Source organism: Amblyomma mixtum, chromosome 6 (assembly GCF_055824585.1).
Source record: "Amblyomma mixtum isolate Tamu chromosome 6, ASM5582458v1, whole genome shotgun sequence".
NCBI lineage: Eukaryota > Metazoa > Arthropoda > Arachnida > Ixodida > Ixodidae > Amblyomma > Amblyomma mixtum.
The window spans coordinates 25,361,383-25,384,318 of NC_143017.1; the positions used below are offsets into that span (position 1 = coordinate 25,361,383).

The following is a 22,936-nucleotide window of genomic DNA, read 5'->3' on the forward strand; positions in this document are numbered from 1 at the left end:
ATTTAATAAAGATATGTCAAGCAATACTCGCTACAAAGAGCGCAGAAGTGATCAAGATTTATGTGAGGTGAATTTTTATTTTCTCGCGGAATGTTTTGTGATCAGTGCATGCAGCGATGTCGTTAGGCAGTGAATTCCATAGTGCTATTGCGTTGGGGAAAAATGAGTTGTTGTAAGCTGACGTGTGGCCACTGATGCGTGCTATCGGGTTACCGTGACTAAGCCGGGAGGACGTTCGTAGTGGGGCGGTTAATAGAGCGTGCCGTGATCTTGTGTTATGATAAAATGTATGAAGTAAGCATAGGCGGGAAACGTATGTTGTACTATAAATAGAGCGTGCACACACAATTTTATGCGCGGATTGCACACCTGACTTGTGGACTATGTACAGGGTGCGGACACTCTAAGAGCAACATTTTTGTTTTCTTTCCAACCAAAAATTTATTCCTGCGGACTGCGGACCGGAAATCATCGGCAGGATACGTCCGGTCAAAGCGCACGGTTTAGGGGCGTCGTCAGATATCGCCAGCTGTGCGCAGACACTGCCGCCAACATTTTTTTGTCTATTTTAATGGGGTTTAACGTCTGAAAACTACTCCGGCTATAAGCAGCGCCGCAGCAGAGGGCTCTGGATAATTTCGACCCCACGGGGTGACACAGTACGCGGCGCTCTAGCATTTCACCTCCACCGAAATGCGACCGGCGCGACCGGGATCGATGTTGCCAAATATCATTATTATTATCAGCACGCTAGGCAGCAAACCGGTAAAACGCGCGAATATCTGCCGTCGTCTACTGTAAAGCCTTTGTCAAAAGTAACCAGGCTCCATGGTTTGATTCTCATTCGTATAACAGAGCCCGCACTGCTTCCCTAAAGACCAAAAAGTTCTTTGAAGGTGAGAACAGGGGTTCTTCTTACCATACAGAGATTCAGAACTTGAGGGCTGGCACAATAGCTTTAATATACTCATGAGCAGAAAAAACGTGCAGCCTGGTTACTTTTGACAAAGACTGTACATATGGCTTGGAGTCGGAACGACAAGTATCCATTTGCTTCGTGCGGAGATGTTGACCACGGCTGATCACGGTTAACCGCGGGCCAAGACACGCGTCCTCGGACGGGCCGAGGCCGTGATGTGTCCTTCAAAATCTTCCCTCTCGACTCAGTGAAGCAATGCTTCACTGAGGGGAAGGGGGGGTCCAGGTCACGAGTCGCTTCCCATCAACTATACAGCGCTTGATTCGCCACTGCCGCTGAGACGAGTCCACCATGTGGCTCCGGGGAGAACCCATACAGGGGCGACATCGCAGTGAGCAATGCAAGTGAGCGCACGGAGGTGGAAGAGGGGGGCCACTGCGATAAGGATAACCAAGCCGTCGTCGGGCGCAGACAAAAGGCTAACAGGCACAACCAACCAGCGGGGAAGCGCGCAAAAAGGGCCCCCCATCGCAACAGCAGCGCGCGCTTCCCCGGCCGGCAGAGCCACGTGGCGCCCTTGAAAAAGAAACTGCGGCAGCAGCAGCGGCAGCAACCCGGGCTCCGCTGGCGGCGGCGCGTCGATACTGTCAGGGCCGTGGGGATGGAAGCCCAGCCGGTGGCGCAAGGCCCTGGCGCAACGGCTGGGACCCGGGGCTCGCTCGGGGTTTTTCCTCGCACCCTTCCCTCTCTCGGCGCGCGCTGTGCGGCTGACGTCCGACACGCCTGTTATACACGCCGCGCGTGACGAGCGGCGAGCCTGCAAACCTCGGGAGAGGGGGCCGGCCGCAGATGACAGCGCCGGCGGCGGCCAAGCCACTGCAACTCGAGGTCACGAGCTGCGCTCTGCACTACAAGAATCGAATCCCCGTTTCGGGAAGCGGCCATAGGCACACGCGCTACCCGGGGCTATTACCATTAGGCCGCGCGATTTGAAAACGAAATATATATATATAAAAACAGATTAATGCGAATACGTGCGCACAAAAGAGAGCTACGATGAAGTTCCCAACCTTTTCTGCGCGCACAGCGATCGCCCCCTTGCCAACGAAGTTCCACCAAGGTGTCGACCCTTATAAAATGGCTTATAGACAGTCTATAGACTTCTTATTGACTCTACTGACTTCCTATATTGCTTTTGGTATATTCATAGTCTATAGACTGCCTATAGACAAAAGTTTACTAAAAGTGTATGGCCATGAATCGATAGATTGTCTATAGACTGTCTATGGCATTTGTATTGTCTATAGACTGTTGTATAGGATTAGTCTATAGAGAGTCTAGACTTACAGTCTACAGACTTTATGGACAGAAGTCTATAAACACTATAGACTGTCTAAAACTTTTTTAGTAAGGGGACCCCGGCCGCCAAGCGCGGAAGCCGCAGGGCGCGATACACGGGGGCCCTCGACCACATGGGCCAAACATCCGGGAGCTGCTCGCGCGCTCTGGCGTCCAGCTCCGCCGCCGCGAGGAAAGTGAACCGCTGCAAGGAGAGCTTTCGACATCAGCCAGCCCAACCAATAACACGCAGCGGACGGACGAAATTCTAAAGGCCACACGCGGGTTTCAACAGAGTGTTTACCGTACGCAGAGCTATCGTGACCGAGCTATCGTATCGCCGACTCGACGGGCGCGAATCCGTCGCGAACTGCTCGTGCATGCGAGCAGCGTAACAACAATACACCGTAGAGAACGGAGAGCAGCGGGAAGAGACAGAGCACGATACACGTGTGTCTTCACGACGAGCTTCCGGTAACAGAGAGAACGTCATCACTGCAAACCGAACGCGATGACAGGGTCAGCTGATGACGGCCCGAGATTACTATTTGAGCACCTATATGTGGTCAGACACGAGGAAGTGAATCCAGAGAAATGGGAAGCAGGCTACATCTTCAATGGACGCTGGTGCAAGCAGCAATAGCGCAATCGAAGATATCGAGTACAGCACGAGGACAGGGATCGAGTGCGTTTTTTCGGTTACGAATGCCCATTTCGTCACCACTTTCCAAGCGTCGCATGGTCATGGCTTGTCCGATACAAGTAAAGAAAAAAAGCGGCTTTTCTCCGTCAAACGACCCCCTGCCGACCGATTCCGGTTCTGATGAGCCTGCCAGCGTGAGAATGCAGGGAACGGCCAATGAAAGAGGACAGTCCCCTCCGGAGATGATCAACCTAATTCGACTCTTGAGGCCCGGCTTCCGATATGGACTGAGGACCCCACCCGCAGTTCCAGCAAAATGATTCATGGGGCAGTAAACATAGCCTTAGTCGCTTTGGGACGTTAAACCCCATAAACCAACCATAAACCAACCAATCTACCTCTCTCTCTCTCAGCCCTCCTGGCGGAGGATACGGTTGGGGAGGAGAGTGCGACTGGACAGTGTGTAAAAGTGCTTTCGGCGATGAGAACTGGACCCGAATGCCACACGTGGCGCGACAGCTCAGCTAACCACCCAGCTTTGGACCAATCAGAAGGCCGGTTTTGATATATTGGAGGTGGTGGTGGTGGTGAGGGGGGGGGGGGGGGGGGTCGTTCGCAACTGGTACAACCAAAAAGCGCTGATTTCGTCATGCTGGACTGCGGTGCGCCAATGCCGTTATGCAATAAAAACAAAAACAAAACGGCGCAGCCGCGCGAAAACACAAAGCTTCAACCTCAATAAATACGACATTGAATTTGTACATGCAAGTTTTGCAGTGACGTCACGGAAGACGTCAACAGTCCAGACGAGGCCGCGGGAAACTCAAACAGCATCCCTGAAGGCGCTCTTCCCGCGAAAAAAAAAAGCGAGTAAACATGTGCATAAACGTGCTCACGAATATGGACGACGCATTTCGAAAAGGCCCTTAATACTAAGTAACTCTTCAGAGGGTCCCTCCACCTCCTACTACTTTCCTAGGCGAGCTTACTACCACTACTCCCTCAGCAAAAAAAGGCCCACACCGGCGCGTGCTCTCCCGGCCTCGGTGAGCTGCGACTGCGGAAGAATGCGTTCAGCTGTTTCTGCCGGAGGAAAGCCCGCTTGTTTGCGACGCGGGCCTTCGGGGAAAACGTCTCGCTCACGCATATGCAATGCGGAGCCCCAAAAGACGGAGCACGCGGACAGCCTGAGCGTACGCCACTAACTGGGCCCAGCCAAAGCCTCCTAGAATACTTTCAGGCCTGCGCACTCCCTCCGTGACGTCACGCACCTTGACCGAGCAGTGCGGGAAAGTATCTGCCGGCGTCGCGCACAGTGCATGCGGCACGCATGAGCTCTAAACATCGGACAAATAAAATTTAGCGCCTTCGCGAGTGAGTAAGAAAAAAGAAAATGGAGGCAAAAAAATCACCATATTACATTCTTGATGCCTTTATTTCAGTCATATAACTAATACAGTGATGGGAATGGCCAAAACCATTTTGTAGCAGGCCTTGTAGCAGGAAAATATTCGCTTTGTAGCAAGCGTCACTTGTTTTGTAGCAAGAGCCGGCATTTCCGAAAAAAAAAGCTTAGAAGACAAATTTATAGTTTATTTGTAACAGCATACATCAATGCAATGCAATACAGAAACACACAAAGTGTATATTGACTAGCACTGGCAATCATTACCATGGTAATTGTACCGCAAGACAAAGAAATATTGTCTTCACCAGCAACAAAGAACTGAGACCGAAGTACTCAAAATATTAAAATAAATTATGAGTGTAAACAGGAGCAGCCACTGAACTAAACCTGCTTTCGAGAAAAAAAGGAACTGACCATCTTGGATTGCAGTAAGCATGTATGACAACCCTTCGCACAAGAATCAAGAGAAATGAAAGGGAATTAGGCATGTGCTTTAAAAATACTGATATCAGATGGACAGGCCTATGTTCCTTTCTTTGAGCCCTTATTAAAGGCAGCCAGATGAGAGACACTATCATTCATTTTTTCCCTAGCTTGGCTCAATATTGCCTGGCCACTCGCAATGTCACTGAAGTTCTTCAGCTTCATGCCCCGCTCAATCAGCAATTCAGCATTTCTGAAGATGTGCTGCGCTTCATCTACCTTCTGTTTCGCTTGTGCTTTAGACAAGCTGGCACTTGCTAGCACTGGATCCGCACCTGCACGTGGCCTTTTCGACTTCTCTTGTTCGCAGGCAATGCGCTCTGCATACCGTTTCGATGCGCCTCGAACGGCCCTAATGACATTTGGACAAATTGAAAGCTGGCATGGGTCACTGTTGTACCTTCTGGCAAATGACATAATCTGGCGAATACCATTCACGCTTGCCAGACAAAGGTTCGACCTCTCATTCAAAACCCTTGTATTCTGGCTGAAGCCTCGCTCAACATCAGCGTTCCCATGCGGAAGCGAAAGAAGGGCCTTGACAAGCTTAGTCAAAAGCGGATATTTTCTCTCACCTTGAGCGCCCTTGATGATAAATATATTATGCCAGTATTTGTCAAGTGGCCCATCAGTGCCCACATTCAGCGCTTCAGAGCTTAAGAGTGTCACCTCATCAAGGAGAGATGAAACTTGGCTAGGTTGTATCACTTGAGGCGCACATTTTGCAAGATATCTGAAGGATTCTGCTGAAGACTCCTGGGAGTGGGTGTTTGGGTGCAAGCACCTGAGGTGCTGAAGTGTCAAATTCTGAAGAGGAAGCCTTGTCAGAAGGTACTTTGAGCACGCTATGTAAAATGACCTAGCTCCTAGTCGAAATTCAGCTTTCTCTGAAGCAGACCAAGATTTCATAGCTTCCTCAGTATCTGCCCCAACTACTATGCTTTCCTTCCAATTCTGCGAACTTTCGACATCAATGGAAGCGAGCTCATGTCCCTGTTTCAACATGAACACCTGAGGCCTCAGAAATCTGCCCAAAATTTTCTTCAACATCATCACCATTTCATCATAAAGAACATGCAGCAAAGGTTCACTCTTTTGAAACAGCGTCAGAAATCCCACAACTAGGTCACCTGCATTCTTCACAAACAGAGCCTTTGCGTAGAAACTTTTGTCATTCAGGTTTCTGTTTAGTCTCGCCCTCATGCTACCTGCAGCACGCACTGGTTTCTGGGAGTCTAGGATGCTCTTTAGGGCAGAAAACTGCTCGACTAGTCTTTCCACGGCTGGTACAAGAGACAACCAGCGACAGTTGACATGACGCAAAAACACAGTTTCAGGCAATCCAAGAGCCTCTTGTTTTTCTTGGAGCTGGGCACTTTGCACCGAAGATGTCTTGAAAAAGTAATACACGTCACTGACTACAGTTTCAACTTCACTACCAAATGAATCAAGAGCACATGAAAACGCGTTGTGCACCTTGTGCAGCGAGCACTCTCCGATTTCCATTAAGGGGCCGTTTTCCTGGGTCAATTTTTTCTTTAAACACTTCATTACATTTGGACCATCACTGAAAAATGAAAAAAACCCTGCTCGAGGAATATTTTCAGTGGCTTCATTTACACATTTCAAAAGGATATCAGCCGTTGCCCTCCCCAAACGAAACGACTGCAGGTGCTCGACCACTACTCCTTTTTCAGCATCAGAAAAGTAGCGCACGAGAACATCAAACTGCTGGCACCGCTGTTCTGGCAGTGGTGTTTCATCTACACTGATACTGTAAAACACACCAGGACGATTCAGTTCCTCATGCACAAGTCCCTTGAAATAAGGCCCAAGCCCATCTGACACAACGTAAGACACTTTTTTCCTACTACAGGAGAAGTCTTTAGCCACCTTTGAGTCGGGAAACATCAAGCGATGAAGGGGTGTAGCCGTATCCGCCCATGAGTATGGGAGACCTTTTATCGTCAATGCCAAAACAAAAAGTGCTTCGCTAGCTGTGACACGGTCTGCATGGGTCATCATGCCTGTCGATGATGAAAAATCCAACGATGCTTGAACAGCAGCTGGCCTCTTCAGCCTCCCGTCAGGGCCCCGAAGCTTACTGGTCAGCTCCAAGTGCTTTTTACTCTGTGAATGTCGTTTCACTGCTGTGACACCATGCTGTGAGCAGTTGATTGTCTGGTTACAAATAATGCAATAAGCATTTTCTTCCCTTTTTCCTGGTCTGCACCACACCTCGAAGCAATCTCCATTGCAGTCGACGTCTTTCAATATGCCAGAGTTAAATTTGCTGTTGCGTCCTGCAAACGATAAATAATAATGTTAGTTTGATGAAATAAAAAGCTGTTATGCAAGCAATATGATCCTGTAAATTAGAGAATAATTGTAGAGTGCTTAAACATATTCTAAAAAAAAATAAAGACCCAGGAAACACTACGGTTCTTTTCCCACAACAGTCATGGTTAACAATTATACACTTCATTCAAACGTGGCAGTACAAGTTATAGCAACACGTTCCTCGATACAGAACTGAATATTAAAAATTAACTTTAACAAAATTTCAATGGAGGCAAAATTCCAGAGGGCCGTGCGATGTCAGTGCACGTTAAAGATACCTAGGTGGTCGAAATTTCCAGAGCCCTTCACTGCAGCGTCCTTGGGTTGTAGCTGTTGCACTAATAGCTGCAAAAGTAGCTTTTTCAGGGCTTTCAGAGCACCTGAGCTGCACATACCGGCAATCTTTCCTGCACTAATTTGATGAATAAACGTTAATTTGGATAAACGTTAATTTGGATAAACGTTAATTTGAACACGTAAAAACAAAAGAGCAGTTTGTGATAAATCCAGAATAAGCAAAGTGCCAAAAATTTGCAGCTCACTAATTGCAAAGTATTGAAGGCTTCTGTCTAGATGTTTGGCAGAGCAAGCTCCATTCTAAAAACCGGACACGTGTAATTATAAAAGCAGTACCACTTTCGCCGACAAAGAGCGCACCTGCTTTGAGCGCGCGATCGCGCTATCATGCAGTCCTCGACCGCCGAGGAAGGGTGGAGGCTTTCTCCCACGTATCCCTTACCCGCCCGTTAATTGCTGCCCTGAAAAACGACCTTGTTTCCCCTTACTTTTTGAAAGCTTCCGCCGTAAATTCGCAAAGCCTGCCAAGCTTCGACAACAGACAGGGCCGTCAGCGCAGCGCCAAAATCGTACGAACGTAGCGGGCGCGCCAGAAGACGCTTGTTGCTTCATCGTATAGCCGGAAGGCCGCAAAATACCGCATTCCGTGGAACTTTCTTTCATTTTCGCCTCGGAAGTTTTTTTTAATTACGGCAGCAACACGAGCACGAAGGCCAGAAGGCCCACCAACTCCGTGAGAAATGTACGGCGTCATATACGTCCGCGGTATACACTTTATTTCAGAAGCCGCTACATAAAACTCCTTAGCATGAGTTCAGTGCTCATATCCATATAACACTTTCAGCTCACGCTGCAAAGGCACTGCTTTAAGGACGTCTTTCAATCAGCCAAGTGATGTCAGGAAAACGCATTCCGTAGGCTCCGCAGCCGGACAATCCGAAACTACCAAGCGACCTCGCATGCCGAGTGAATAAAGGAGCGCGTGAATGGCCCGGTCGCCGGCGAGTTTTATGCATTTCGTGCCGCAAGGTTGTTATGGGCAGCCCGGACGTCACTGTAGCTTTATTTCAACCACGGAATTCGTAGAACTGCGGATGGCAATATGAAATTACTGAGCGACGTTACACGGCTGCCCAGCACGCCACGTGCTCCAGGGCTTTCGAAGCTGATACTAGCGTAAGACGAACGCCACAAAACTACAAGTACTCTTTCATAAAAAGTAAACAAACCGGGAATTAACAGCACCCTCTCTTGCAGGCTCAAACTACCACGGTCCTGAAACGTGCATCCACCGCCATTCGCTCAATTTGCTACTGTTAAGTCATGTTCAGTTTCTAAATTTGAACCCCGCCACACTGACTCATCAGCTCTTATGTCCAGAAAGACTCATTTGAATAAACTAAAAGGCGCAAAAAAAAGAGAAAAAGCTTACCTTTCAGTTTCGAGAGCGCCATCGTGACGCCGCCACGACGCCGCTGAAACCACGCCGTCGAGGCGAACGAGCGGCGGGAAAGTGCAAGAGCGCGCACCGACGCGCCAAGGCCTAGCCACGGCCCACTCCACCAACTACTGGCCTCCGGTGCCGGCCCACCGGAAACGCTCGGAGCTCGGACGCGGTGGAAAGCGTGACGCGTTCACGACACCCTCACTCAGTCACACTCTCCCATCAGAGACGAAGTAGACGGAGCACCATGCGGAGCACTCTAGACGAAGACTGAGAACTGGATCGTATTGGATTTTACCGGCTACTCTCAGACTTCAATGGCGGACAACAGTCGCAAGCATAGTTCCCTCACAGGGCAGTACCTGACGTTGGCGACGGCTCGTTTTGGCGCAGCTTTGGCGCAATTTTGCAAAAAGGCCCCTTTTTGGAGCAGCATGTAGCAGCTTTATCGAAATGGCGCAGATTGGCGCAATTGGCGCAGCATTCCCATCACTGCTAATATGTCCCGGTCACGGTTCATTTGAACTTCTTTAATTTTCTCTCTTGAGCTGCGGCCTTCTTAGCCGTTAGCAGGTCCGTCTTCATCTGTACGTAATTTTTCATGTAGGTGTTCGTGGCAGCCCACAAAATGTTGGAAATCACTTTGTCCGGGTGATGTCCGTTGCAGCAAACATCCAACTCTTCGTCATCGCTCAACAAGTGCTTCAGCAAGCAAAGGAGCAGCTCTCTCTGATGGCGTGTGGAATGAAACTGCGCGGCGTTTTCTTTTGTCGTCAATTTTTCAAGCACAATTTCTGTGTGCAGAACAGCGTTCACAACGACAGGCTGCGGAAATTTGAGCGCTCCTCTAGTGAGCCCTTGAATTAGACAGTTCTCGTCCGGTGGAATGTCCCTGTCCTCTCTTGTGAGATTTCTTGCACAAGCTTCGCAAGGAAGTTTGTTCAAGGCGGCGTGGGCGCAGAAACCAGCTATGTAAATTACTGCGCTTTGAATTCATGTCATCCCATGTAACCGTGATGTTGTATTGGTCTTGCAATTTTCTGCCGTCAAATGTGATGGTGCTGGACTCTGAGAGTTCTTTCATATCTGGAAATACCAGTGAGTCTTGAAGACGCAGTTTGGTTTCCGACTCAAATATTTGCTGAACAGAAATATGATAATTGGATCCAGCAAGCCGGCGGTAACGTCCAAACCTGCTCTCCAAACTATCTGTTTGAAATTTCCCCAGCAAGACATATTCAAAATTAAGCTCTTCGAGACAGTACCTGCTGAGTTCTATTAACGCATATGATGTCAGCCGGAGTGCTGCATGAGTTTCTGGAGTCAGTGAACCAGAACGGCTGCCACTCATCTTCAGGTCATTCCATGTGTCCAACCAGTCTACAAATTCACAAAGAAATTGCAGCTGCACGCCAGTCACGTTTCTGACAGGCTCCTGATAAGGATCTCTGAGGTGTCGGCCCTTTGATGGTGTTTTTGTGTTCACGATGCACCACCACCTGTGTATTAAATCAATGAACTCCGCAGTATCAGCGGCATAAGGAAAGCCGGGTTTCGTACCGGGAGTCTTCAGAGCTTGTGCTACAAAAGGATTGATTACTTTGAGCGCAAGTTTCACATTTTGACGCTCAATATTTGTTGGGTGCAAGGCCTTGTATGTTAGTCCATAGGCAAATTTAGACAGGTTGTGTCGCTCTGAAGTATACAGGTCCCGAAGCGTCTGAAACGAAGCTTTTTTTATTTCAAGCTTTGATTCGGTGCTTTTAAACTCTGGATAAAGAAAAGATGTATCTGGATTTTTTTGATTGAGCCAATTGTTCCTAATGCACTTTAACAGGTGCACGGGATCCACCGCAAAAAACAACGGCCGTGCATTGTCCGCCGGATGAGGATACACTATGTCAATTGCTTTTTTCTTGGAAAATAATGACATTACTTTTCTGTTTATAGAATTGTTATCGCTTACAACCGCAATAACCTTGAGACCGGCTTTTTCAAGCCCTAAAATAACCTTTTTGAGGACTTCATGCAAGTCACTTGCCTCAATGCTGAAAACTGGCAAGATATGTGCCACATCTTTGTGTCCAGAAAGCAACGATTGCGTCATAAATACGTGCGCAGTTTTGGCAGCTTCAGAGGAGTTGGATGCTGTTCCCGTGAGGGAACCTCCCTTATACTCAAAATATTGTTGTATATGGATCTCATCCATCATAAGTGTTACCGTCCTCTCATGGGGTTTCAGAAGATTTGCTTTTTTTGTTATATAACTTAAAAAACCCTGATCACTTTGCTCTGCCGCAGGGCTAACGTTGTATTTGTTACAGAGTCTGGTGATTGTACAGGGATGAGGCAAGATCAATTTTCCAGAGCTGCGAACAAATTTGTACGCATGTGGGGAAATTGTGAAAAATATGCTTGACAAGATGACAAGCTCTGAAGAATATCTAAATGCAGTCCGTTCTCTGTGGAGCAGATGAAGCTGTTCTTTTAGAAATCTTAGGGTTTCCATCTTTTCCACTGGCAGAAGTTCATCACTTGAAAGATCATCAAGAAGAGAAAAAAGTAATTGAAAGCAGGCTTTAAGTTTTTCGTCTTTCTCGCAACGGTCGGGCGCTTTGAACTGCTGCACACTTTTGAGGACGGATTCCAAACTGCGCATGTCTTCAAGTCTGTCGGGAACTGTCATTTCACCACCGCGCAGCTCAACTTTTCTCCAGAAGGCTGACACCTTCAACGAATTATTTACCACCACGGAGCGTTCGATTTCTGGGTGCGCTGAATTCTCGTCGACGTGAAAGAATGCTACGGCGGCGTCAGTTTTTCGCATCACCCAGAAGTCTGAGACGTGAAAACCTTCAAGGAGAGACAGAAGTTCCCCATACGACGAGACTTTGTTCCTGCGCTCCTCTTCTTCATGTGTCGCAAGTGACATCTCGATGGCGTCTTGCAGACGAGTTGCTTCGCGTCGTCTCCGCTTTGCATCGGGCTCCTCGCGAATCGGTGCAGAGTTAGACAAGTATGATGGGCAATTTGGCAGTATCGTAGGTACCGCGTCAGGAGTGAGTCGGGTGAGGTTCATCGCAACTTCTATTGTCTTTCCATCAGCATCTGTGTACGATGTTGTAGACCGGAGGTATTCGGGCTTAAAATGGAGCTCGCACACCTGCATAAAAGAGGAATGTTCCCTTTGAGTATATAAAATTTTTCTACGTCATGTTTTCTTTTATTATTTTGCGATGTAACTGCTGTTGTTACTACCATTGGCTAATTACTGCTATTGGTGCTGCTTATAAGTGCTGCTGTATGTCAGTTAACTGGCATCAACTGTAACACGCTGTGTATCGAACTGGTTGCATGCCGTATGCTTAATGCATCCGAATGTATATTATCATTTGAAATTAACAGTGATTGACATATGAGAAAATTATATTACCTTTGGATCCCGCAGTGTGTCGATGTCCACATCATCACGCCGGATGGCCTGCTTCCATTTTATCCTCCGGTCGTCTTTTGGGAATGAGAAGACACGGACCTTCGGACCGCCGTCATAATTTCCACGGCAGTTCGGCACGCAACAGCGGCCCATCCTGGGCTGCCGGAACTTTCACTGACACTTTCACGACGCAGATATGCAGCACACAACACACGTTTGCAGAAGGAAATCAGACCACGCTACGAAAAGAAACACGTGCTTAGCTTCAGAGTCAAGCTGCCCTGACAGGACACTGCACGCAGCACGTGTGTACTGACAAGCCTAAGCGGTAGTGAACCAACTTGTTTGACCGGTCACTCTACCGCCCGACCGGTCAAGGTGGGGTGACGTCAAAGGGTGCGAGGAGGAAAGTGCGGAGGCCTTAAAAAATTCGAGGAGGCTTTGGCCCAGCCGCTTGCCGGAATGCAACTCTGCCCCCTGGACCACCACATCGTGTGGGGCTCACGATGCGCTCGAAATGGTGGAAGAACATGGGTGCTGCACCCGCAGTTACGCCACTATTCGCAGAGGGAAGGTACGTTTTGCAGAATTACACGCACTGCCCATGCTCGCAGGCAACACTGATTGATTGGAAAAAAAAGATTTAAAAGGATGGAGCTTTCCGGAGGCAGGTGGTCGGGGCCTCAGCTGCATGGCCAGCTCTGCTAATCGGCTCGAGCTGACGTTCCAGCGCCGAGCTGCGCATCGTAATTACCCGCTGCTCCAGTGTCGGTGAATTCTCTCTAGCTTGACCAGCAAAACACACCCTGCGCGCCTGTGCCCACTGCGGTGGGCAGCCGACTTCATTCCACGCGACATGGGCATGTCAGGGCACACCAGACGTACACAGGTTAGTTTAGGCAGAAAGAAAAGTAAATAAAAACAGTGTCCTGGCAGCGCGGGCACGGCACTTCATTTTGTTGCGAAAGCAACAGTACGCGAGTCGCCGAGCCATTTCCCGGAGCTGACGAAAGGACATACTGCGCATGCGCGAGGAGCAGAGACGTCACACGGCGCACAGCTGACGCGCCGCCGGTGCCGCCGCCGCGCTCCCCAGTTGCGCATGCGCAGTATGGCGGCGCATAGCTAGCGTGCCGGGGCTGCTGCTGCGCGCTCTCCATCGCCTCTCTCTCTCTCTCCTCGTTGCTTTCGCAATCCTCCAGGTTTGACCAGAGCTAAACCACTGCCAATTTTTTTACTTGATTTTCCTGCCCAAACTGGGGTCACGTGTTCGTGTATAGGCGTGCATGGGTATATTTTGCTGAGCAAGCTCAGGTATGGATAGGCGTATGTCTGTAGCCGACGCCAGGCTACTGAGTGCTCCTTATCGGGGTCTTAGTGTGGAGAGGGGTACTTCCTCCTGATGGCTTTTCGGTGTTCGATAATGGCCCCATATGTAGCTGGGTGACCGCTCTGGGTTCCTCGCCACCTGTCGACGCCCGGTTAGCGTATCTCGGGGGCATTCGTGGCAGCTTGGCTTCCCCTGACAGCCATGTGTACCGGGTTCCAAGTGATGGAGCATCACGCTCTGTTACTGCGTGGCAGTCTGTTTGCGGTGAAGAGCAAAAGAACGGGGAAGGTGCTTGAGCTGCGACAGAAATGCGTCGCAGGACCCGTTGCACAAGCGGCCCCTCCACCCCAGCAACGTCTCGCGCGCATCCTTCCCTCTCGGCGGGACCCAGCAAACGACCGCCTTCCAAACGGCTGCACGCGCGGCGGCACATACCCGCTTACGCTGCGCGCTTCACCTCGGCGAAAACCGTACCTGGCTCGTACACAACTCGGCCGCCTGTGGAACGCAGTGGCAATGCTCGCAGCGTGCAACGAGATATATTGTATGTGGGCCCAGCGATGTTGATTACTTTCATGAACAAGGCTGCTAAAACTATTTGCTTTTGACCATACGCTGCCGCAACATGCAAAACAACTTGAGTGCATCATCATCAGCCTGACTACGCCCACTGCAGGGCAAAGGCCTCTCCCATGTCTCTCCTATTAACCCTGTCCTTCGCCAGTTGCGGCCACCCCGCAGTCTTCTTAATCTCATCCGCCCACCTAACTTTCTGCCGTCCCCTGCTACGTTTCCTTTCTCTTGGAATCCTCCCCGTTACCCTTAAGGACAAGCGGTTATGTTGCCTTTGCACATGACCTGCCCAAGCCCACTTCTTCATTTTGATTTTAACTAGGATATCATTAACGCGCGTTCCCTCACCCACTCCGCCCGCTTCCGATCTATTAACGTTACACCTGCCCTTAACTTAGCCTGAACCCTTTTCGTTAGCCTCCATGTTTCCGCTGCATAGGTGAGTACCGGTAAGATACACCTGTTGTATGCTTTTCTCTTGAGGGATATTGGTAAACTGCAGTTCATGATCTGAGAGAACCTGCCATATGCGCTCCACCTCATTCTTATTGTTCTAGTTATTTCCCTCTGTTATTGGAGTTCGAATATATAGCTGAAAGAAATAAAAGAAAACACAAAAATCTTGGCAGTGTCATCGCGATCATTTAAAATACACGACTTCACATCACGTTAAGGCTACACTGACTGATGGCTGATAATTTTCATTTTGTTCGATGAATAAGAGTGCATGCTTCTAGAACTTCGCGTGTCATTTCAGCTTGCCGTCCCGCCAAGACTGCAGTGCAAAATAATAATATGGCTCGCACTTGTTACACGTTTCTCAATGATCCCACACGTGCGAGAAATTCGGGTGGATATCTTTTTCTTCTTTTTTTTTTGCCGCACGTCGCCTGCACTTTGATGACGACTCCCATCTTGCGGGCAATAACGACAAGCCCCGCGCTTTGGTGACACTCTGACATGCTGCTTTCATACTGATGTTCTTTTTAATGTCGGATTGTATTTAACGGCTACATTTTACCTCTCCTTGTCGCAGTTTTTTTCCCCGTTCATCCACCCAAGGAGATAACCAGAGAAAATTGAAGAAGCGTAAAGATACAGGTTTCAGTGGGGTTCGAACCCACGCCTGATCCAATCGCTGCTTCTTACGTACTCGGCTACCTATCTCCACAAGGGTGCCTGTGATGTTTCTAGTTGGTGTTTCTGCCTATCTTACACCACTTGTGGTTTAGCGGGCACTGCACATGTTAACTTTAACAGTATTCGTAAACTTTCATCGTGGTTTACGCGTCCTCCAGTGCACTTTCGGCACAAAAACAAAAGAAAGAAAGTCCGTGTCATCACCATGTTGAAGTGTTTTGCATCACTGGAATTAGATGGCGCAGCTGGGTCCTGCTTCGGTCGCGTCAACAGTGACGACCACTTATCGAAACAACAGGCGGATCAGCGGACGTTGACACTTCTTTCAAAAGTGTTCGCCGCACTCGACTACGGTTTGAGCTCTCTCAAATGCGTCTCTGCATGTAAAAAAAAAACTTTGCATTGGCGAGTTGAAGCGCTCTGCGCATGTGTTGTTAGGTGGCGCCACAGTACGTATTAACAACAGAAAAAAATTAGCTGAGGTTTAGCTCTGGTTAAACCGGGCAAGTTGCGTAAGCAGCGTGCAGCCTGGTGGAGCACGGCTGAAACGGTTGCTATGGCAACGGCGCTCCATCTGTTTGACCTCGCTGCGGCTACAGGTCAACCGTGGCCACCGCCGGGAGCTACGCGACGGCTCGAAACCTGGCGCAGTATTGCTTACGCAATAACAAAAGCCGTAAAACGCCGACGATAATGTGGAGCCCAAGAGACTAGCTTTCAGTCAAAGTCCATACAAAAAGCACAGGCTTTTCGACTGCCACCAAAACACAGCGATATCCTTGTCACTTGCCGATTCAAAAGGAGTTTAAAGAAGAGGAAGACGCTCGTATAGCGTCGAAGCGACGATGGCGGCAGAGTCAGGCTGCCTCACAGGCCAGCGAGCGGACATCGAGGCATACCGGCCAAAGTATGACCGCTGCTTCGACAGTGAGGTGAGAGCGAGGGCGCCATGGACTCGTAGGCTGTACAACGCCTTGGTGGCAGAAAAGCTGCCAAAACACCAACACACTGCAGCGACCGCAGGATCGCCTTCGCAAGGGGCGGTCGGAGAATAGGCCTCTCCAGGATAGAGTGCTGCCAGACCTTCACGACGCCCTTGGACAATCGGCAGCGGAGGAAGCTTCACCGGTGGACGAGGTGCCGCTACAAGTTGACGTTCGTCACGCTGTCGCTGAACTGGGCGACAGTACGGAAGACAAGCGCAACCAACTGGGTGCATGCATGCGGTTCGTTTACTAACAACTCTCGCGGTGTCTATGGGTGGCAACAGAACACGGTGCAGCATGCATGCCTTCGTGCAATGGAGTAGACCAGGCGTAGCACGCACTAGACCCCGAATTTTTGCTGTCCCATGCCAACAGCTGTGCAAACGTGTTGTAGTGTGCGCGGGGCTGATATCGCAACTTCCGTTCCAAAATTTTCCACGACAGTTTCTTTTTTTAGTCCACGTGAAAGGCGGTGAACAAACGGGACGACCGCTGGTCTCTCCCTTTCAGGGGAACAGTCTGCCGGCTGTTTACTGGGGCCTTTCACCTTGATTCGCCTTTCACGAGCACTTGTGAGCAAACGTTCTGGGCATTATGAAGCCTGATGTTTGCGCTTGCGGGCACCAGTTCCGAGCTGAAACTAAGCAGGCAAAGAGGCTGATAACGAGAGTGCCGGGCCATTCCCATTCTACAGTATTAGGGGGTTCATCGGACTGTAACGGATCAGCAAAACTACTGGCTAAAAGCAGCGCTATCATCTATTGTTCCCGCGAGTTCCTTTCGACAAACCATCGCGGACATAAAAAAAAAGCAAGAAAAAGAAGTCATCTTTGCTCATGATAACCGAGCCAAAATAAATGCCGCATGCGCAGTCACGTAAGGTCGGCACTTCGACGCTCGGGCGGTGCACGCTTGATGAAGCTTACTTCCTGCCGTCCCCCCCCCTCCAGGCTGCAAACATGGAAACGGCCCGATAGCAGGTCTGCGAACCGCAGCGCCGCGTGGTGAAATATCCAAATTCTGATCGCCAGTGAACTGTGCTAATATTTCTCGCTCGCGACTGTACGAGAGAAAGCGGTGTCACGACATCAATAGTGCTGATTCCTCATTCGTGCCCGATTTCTCGACACTCTGCTCGTGCTCGTCCATTCTATTTAAACCGGGCTCAGCGCTCGAACCACGAGAAGTGAGAGGAAATTAAGCAAAGGCAAACTCGGCAGGCGTCCGGAGATTATCGAAACGAAAAAAAAAAAAAAAAAGCTGCAGCATGCATGTAAGGCCGCTGCTAAATTCTAGCTGCAACTACTGTGTAGGGCGCTGCCCTCGCGGCAGTGGCTGTCCATTGTGAACGACAGCACCGCCGCTACCTTCAGGGCGCCCCCCACCCCTATCCCCCCTTATGCATACGCTAACGTCGGAAAGGCGCCTGATGGGTCAACGCTCATTTCCAGCTACCACGGTGCAGGGCGCTGCCCCCGCGGAAGGGGCTGTCCATTATGAACGAAAGCCCCTCCAAGCACAGTGCAGTAGGGAGTTCGTCTTTTGACGCACTGCTATCTTTACGGTGTCTCTATCAATTTGGGGGGAAAAACAGGAACCCTGTCGTAGCTGGTATGCCGAGCCGACCGAGAGAGCCCAGGAAAGGACGATTCGAGCATTTTTCTGGCGACGTGGGGAACGACATGCATTCCTCACTTTTATCCGCCCGCTCATCGATCACCCTTGTCCGAGCGCCCCACCGTCTGTGCCGTACCGGCTTCTCTCTCATCTATTGTTTGCATATGACAAGCACTGAGGACAGGGGGTACGCATCTGTACCAAGATCTTGACTTGCAGTGCGAGTGGAGAGGGGGGCGGCGGTGTGCTTGGGACAGGTCGGAAGGAGAGCCCCAACGGGAGATGATGAGCATGCTCTTTCCGACGAGAGAGTGGTGTTGTATTTGTTCTTTATTTTTGTTTTCTTAGCGAGACCCTGGGTTTGGGGCTGAGCTCAACCCACGGGGTAGGTCAATGATTGGAGAATTGATGCTTGGGGCGGGCCACTTAAAATGACCGCCCCATTTCTTTGTTTGTTACGGTTATAAAAACCGAAGTAAACGGATGGAGACCAGCCTGAGCTGGGGCTCCATGCTTAGCATGTAACATTCTGCTACTTAGGCTCTAACCTGCTGGGTCGAAGAGTAAAGTAGCGCAGTTTGTTTTTCCCTTTGTAAATTCATGTCTGCTGTTTTCCAGTTTTACTCCTTGTACATGTATATGTTGTAAATATATGCTATTCTATCTCATCACCTACAAGAATGCCTCCTGGTCTTCCTTCACGCCGAATTAACTAGAGGAAGGGTTTGGAAACCTTCCTTGTAATGAAACGAACAACTTTACTATGCCTTCCGTGGTTTCCTAACGAGTATGCAGTTACGTCCGATTTATGTGCACAGCATTTCAGTTTCCGGCGACAACCGAAATTACTGCCACAGCGACAGTGGACACAGTGGCGACGTCAGGCCCATCAGAACAAACCGGAAACCATTTCCTGCCAGGAGCATCTCCTATGGCCAGGGATATCCGACACAGTGGCACCTAAATAATGAAAAGATTTTATATTCCGGTTGCATTTATTTCTCATTCTTTTCCGCGCTTCATTGGCTCGAGCGCTGCAGTGCATAATGCGGAGACGAGTCCCTGGGCTGAAGAAAAAAAAAGGGGGGAGGGATGGGGGGGGGAATAAAACTGAAGAACCGCGTTACTACACGCCTCGCCACACCGACGTGGTGATCTGGCCACACGCCGCGTCTACTGTTAAGATCGGCGAACACGGGCCTGGGAGGGATTCCTAGCAGATATGAGTCATCGCGAAGCAAAGGTGCGGCGAGGACTGGCGAGGGCGGCAGCAGCGGCGGAATAAGCGGGGACGGCGGCGGCGGTGTCAAGTGGCCGAGTCTACCCTCGGGTCACCGGACGGAGTGATGCTGCGAAAAGTAAAGCTGTTGCTGTTAATTGAAAGACGGCTACGTCCTCGACATACATCTCGTGTTCCGGACATCCGGCGGAGGAGTACGAGGACGTTCATTCACCTGCTGGGCAGTCTGCGGGAAATTCCTACCCCACGGAGGCAACGAACAGAAGACTTGCCGCAGTGGCGACATTGACACAACAGTGTTTGATATGACTCAGTCTCTACCCCTTTCCATCAACCGAGCTGCGAGAGAGCACCGCCCCCTGCCGTGGGTGGTACCAAAAAGCCAGTAGCCTAGGAGGCTCTTAGCTGCCCACCTGATTGGACATCGTTCTCCGAACTTTATTCCCCAGTCAGGGAACTGGGGAATACGAAGCGTATTTAACGGAATGTTTTTTGACTGAAGCACTCCTTCCTCGACTGTATATATGTACAAATAAACCGACTGCACAGCTTCCTCCATATCAGAGTTCGACGCCGTCCTTCGGAGCCGGGACCTGCGGGGCTGATCGAGTCAGTCAATTTAAAGGCCCCTCCGTCTCCAACACTACCTAGCGAATCTCTCCCAGAGAAGCAGGCCCGCGCACTCTCGTGACCGCTAGAGGTGACCTGCCTCCACGTAGGGTGTCTCGATGTCGGAGGCGCGCGGTCATCAAGGCACCCTACCTCCACGACTCCACCTGCGCGGCAGTGCTTGCTTCGACACCCCGATAGAATTAAGCAGGAGCAAAACTGTCAACGGTCAAAGCAGCGGAAACTCCAAGCTGTCGCGTTTAGGCGTTACGGCAGACCTGACGCTTCATGTCCAAAAAACGTATATCTAAGTCGCCACGCACTACAGTTGTCTGTGATCAATGGTTCCAATATTGTTACTATAGTCGGATACAACTCAAGCAGAACGAAGCGGCAAATGCACCTCAGAGGAGAGGCTCCAGCCAATGGCGGTGACCAATTCCCACGAGGTCGAGGGAATTAACCCGCCGTAGAATTCCGCGATTTCACGCTTGCGGGTCCAAGGGGATTAGCCACGACTTCGTCAGAATCGGTCAACGCTATTGGTTGGAGGCTCCCCTTTGAGAGGTATCTGCCGCTTTGTTCTTGAATTGTATCCGAGTACGTAGGGGACTTAGCCCTGGAACCAGAACGTAACAAGGCACGCACAGCAAGAAGAAATAGCCCCCCAGCTGCGGACTCGATCCCTGACACGACGAGAAGCAGCTGAATGGGGCGTACACACCTCGCTCCCCTGCTAGAGGCGAGAGAGCGAGGCACAATGCCCGCCGGGCGTCACGCCAGAGCGCAGCTGTGCGCGCCGATACAAATGTCAAGGCTGCTGCGTAGCGGCCCGCCGCCTCAAGATAATAAATGGAGGAGGGCAAAACAGTCAACATACTTTCGGCCGCTGCGGGGGCGACGCGAAGAATCCCGCGGGACGAACGACAAAGGACCACTTTCGATGCGTCGCCCGAGCTGCCCCGCCAGAGTCACGAGGAAGCGCAGAACTCCCCCGAGAAATGTATACTACTTGGAAGCCGCTGTAATCAACGCATCTCGGACGAGCGTGGGACGCCTCTCGCTGTACTTGCGTTACGCCACCGCGCGCGTCACGTTCACGAGACTAGCTACACTCATCTCCAGTTACACCACCTTAGTAAACACGCAGAAACCGAGCCTTGTAGCTCCGGTGGTCCCGTACTTAATGCTCAATAATACTTCGACTTAGAGGCCAAATGCATCCTCCGCTGGCAAGTCGTTCGTGCGGTACACAATGCACGCAGCTGCTAATATACAGTTTCACAGGGTCCAGTCCATTTTTTTTTCTACTTATTTTCGACAGGTCAAGAAGACGGTGTCGCCGACAACAAGAAACACTGCGCGAGATACACGTGGCTTTGAAACGCGCACACACTGAATCAAGCACGACGATACCGCGCCCACAGCCCCTGAAGACTGCTCTGCATGTACAGCCTTTGTCAAAAGTTTAGGGCCCAGGGGGTCTGATTCTGGGCCACATTGCTTTGCTCGTAATGCGTCCTGAGCGTCCCAAATCTCCTGAAGGTAAGAGGATTTCTGGTCCTGCTCCCTCCGATGCGTAGGACTTCCATGAGTCCTACAGGAGCGCCACAACAGTGCTCCGAAGCAAACCCCCCTGGGGTCTAAACTTTTGGCAAAGGCTGTACGTCCCACCGTGACGACCTCTCACGACCATCGCGCTCCTTTACGACCACTGCTTTAACTCACTGAGCATACCGCGTTTGCATGGTTCACTCAGTGCCTTCAACTATAATCGTTTCTTTCCAACGCCACAGAATGGATAAGTGGAACATATCCTCGATCACGTTGTCACCGAGAATAATCCCCGCGGAATCAAGGCAGCTGCTAACACTTCAAGCCACGACAGCAATCTTTACTCGCGCCATTTCCTCAGTTACCCTACATAATGCAGTCCCATTATACACTGTTAGCAAAAAACACCCAGAAGGGAGTAAATGGCTTGTCCTCTAACGCACACCCAAAAGGAGGTTTTTTGGTTGGTTGGTTGGCTTATGGGGTTTAACGTCCCAAAGCGACTAAGGCTATGAGAGACGCCGTAGTGGAGGGCTCTTTACTCCACATATATGGTGTTTTTTATTTACTCCCTTATATAAGGGAGTTGTTTTGGAGTATAAAGGGAGTTATTTTGGAGTGAAAAGGGAGTAAATTTTTTACTACCCACAGAGATGGAGCCCAAAAATGGCGTCATGCTTATTTACCCTCATTCAGGCTCATTCTTACAGCAGTGACAGCGGCGGAAACGGGCAGTAGCTCTGCGGGCCGCCGGTAACCCAGCTTGGGAAACTGAGCTGCCCTAATGTAACTCCGCGTCCCGCGTTCTATTCGCCGTCTGCAAGCCCAGCGGCGGCGTAGGCGGCACGAGTCGTCTGCTTGTCGTCTCCATTTGCTGTACGAGCTCGTTTGGTTGGCCGCGTTTGTAGATAACGGGATATAACAATATAATCAATAGTTAAAAACTGAGAAGGAGCCGCTGGGTAGTTTTCACGGTCATGCACCACGCTATATTTGACCCAAAACCAGAGCAGAAAAGATGAAAATACACCTGATGGTAGTTTGGAATGGCAGTGCTTGCTTTCATATTTACTTCATTAGGGCTTGGATTTTAAACATGGCTGAGGAAAAATGTGGCCTAATGAGCTCAATCAAGAGCTCAGCGTTTAGACTATGTTTTATCACAGTTCCATGTTCATGCAACACAATCTGCTGCAACACACTGCGAGAACCACACTGAAAAAAGCCTGTGAGAATTAGGCCTAAGCGGGGGCTGTAACGGGGTGGCGACACTAACAAAGGAAAGTCAGATATCGTTAGAGCACTGGAAGCTCCACAGAAGCAATTCAATTATGTAACGTACTGTAACGTACAAGTCGATATCTTGTACCACGGCAGGCGCCCGTGAAGGAGCAGAAGTCAGCAGAGATCCAGCGACGATGGTAACCAAGCGGTCTTCACTCACCGCCATTATCCAACAACTGACCAGAAGCAGACGAGACGCTAGGTGCCGGGGCGGATTGCACGTAATGGTGTTTATTTACTCCATTTCGGCACTAGTGGAGTATTTGGCACAATTAACTCCCTTTCTAGACTGGAGTAA

General features: G+C 50.1%; 1 protein-coding gene and 1 pseudogene across 5 annotated transcripts in view; both read right to left on the reverse strand.

The window, feature by feature from the left end:
* rdx (BTB/POZ and MATH domain-containing protein rdx) overlaps window positions 1–22,936 on the reverse strand; it is a 231,005-nt gene that overhangs the window by 161,816 nt on the left and 46,253 nt on the right. Inside the window, exon 1 of one of the 5 annotated variants that reach the window (XM_089547680.1) lies at window positions 20,681–20,782. The exons of 3 other annotated variants lie outside the window; for them this stretch is intronic. The gene's annotated coding sequence lies outside the window, so the exon portion shown is untranslated. Of the gene's footprint in view, window positions 1–20,680; window positions 20,783–22,936 lie in introns of those variants that run through there. One more of the 5 variants, XM_089547675.1, reaches the window with a different exon arrangement.
* Window positions 10,289–12,581, reverse strand: LOC149338446 (uncharacterized; annotated as a pseudogene).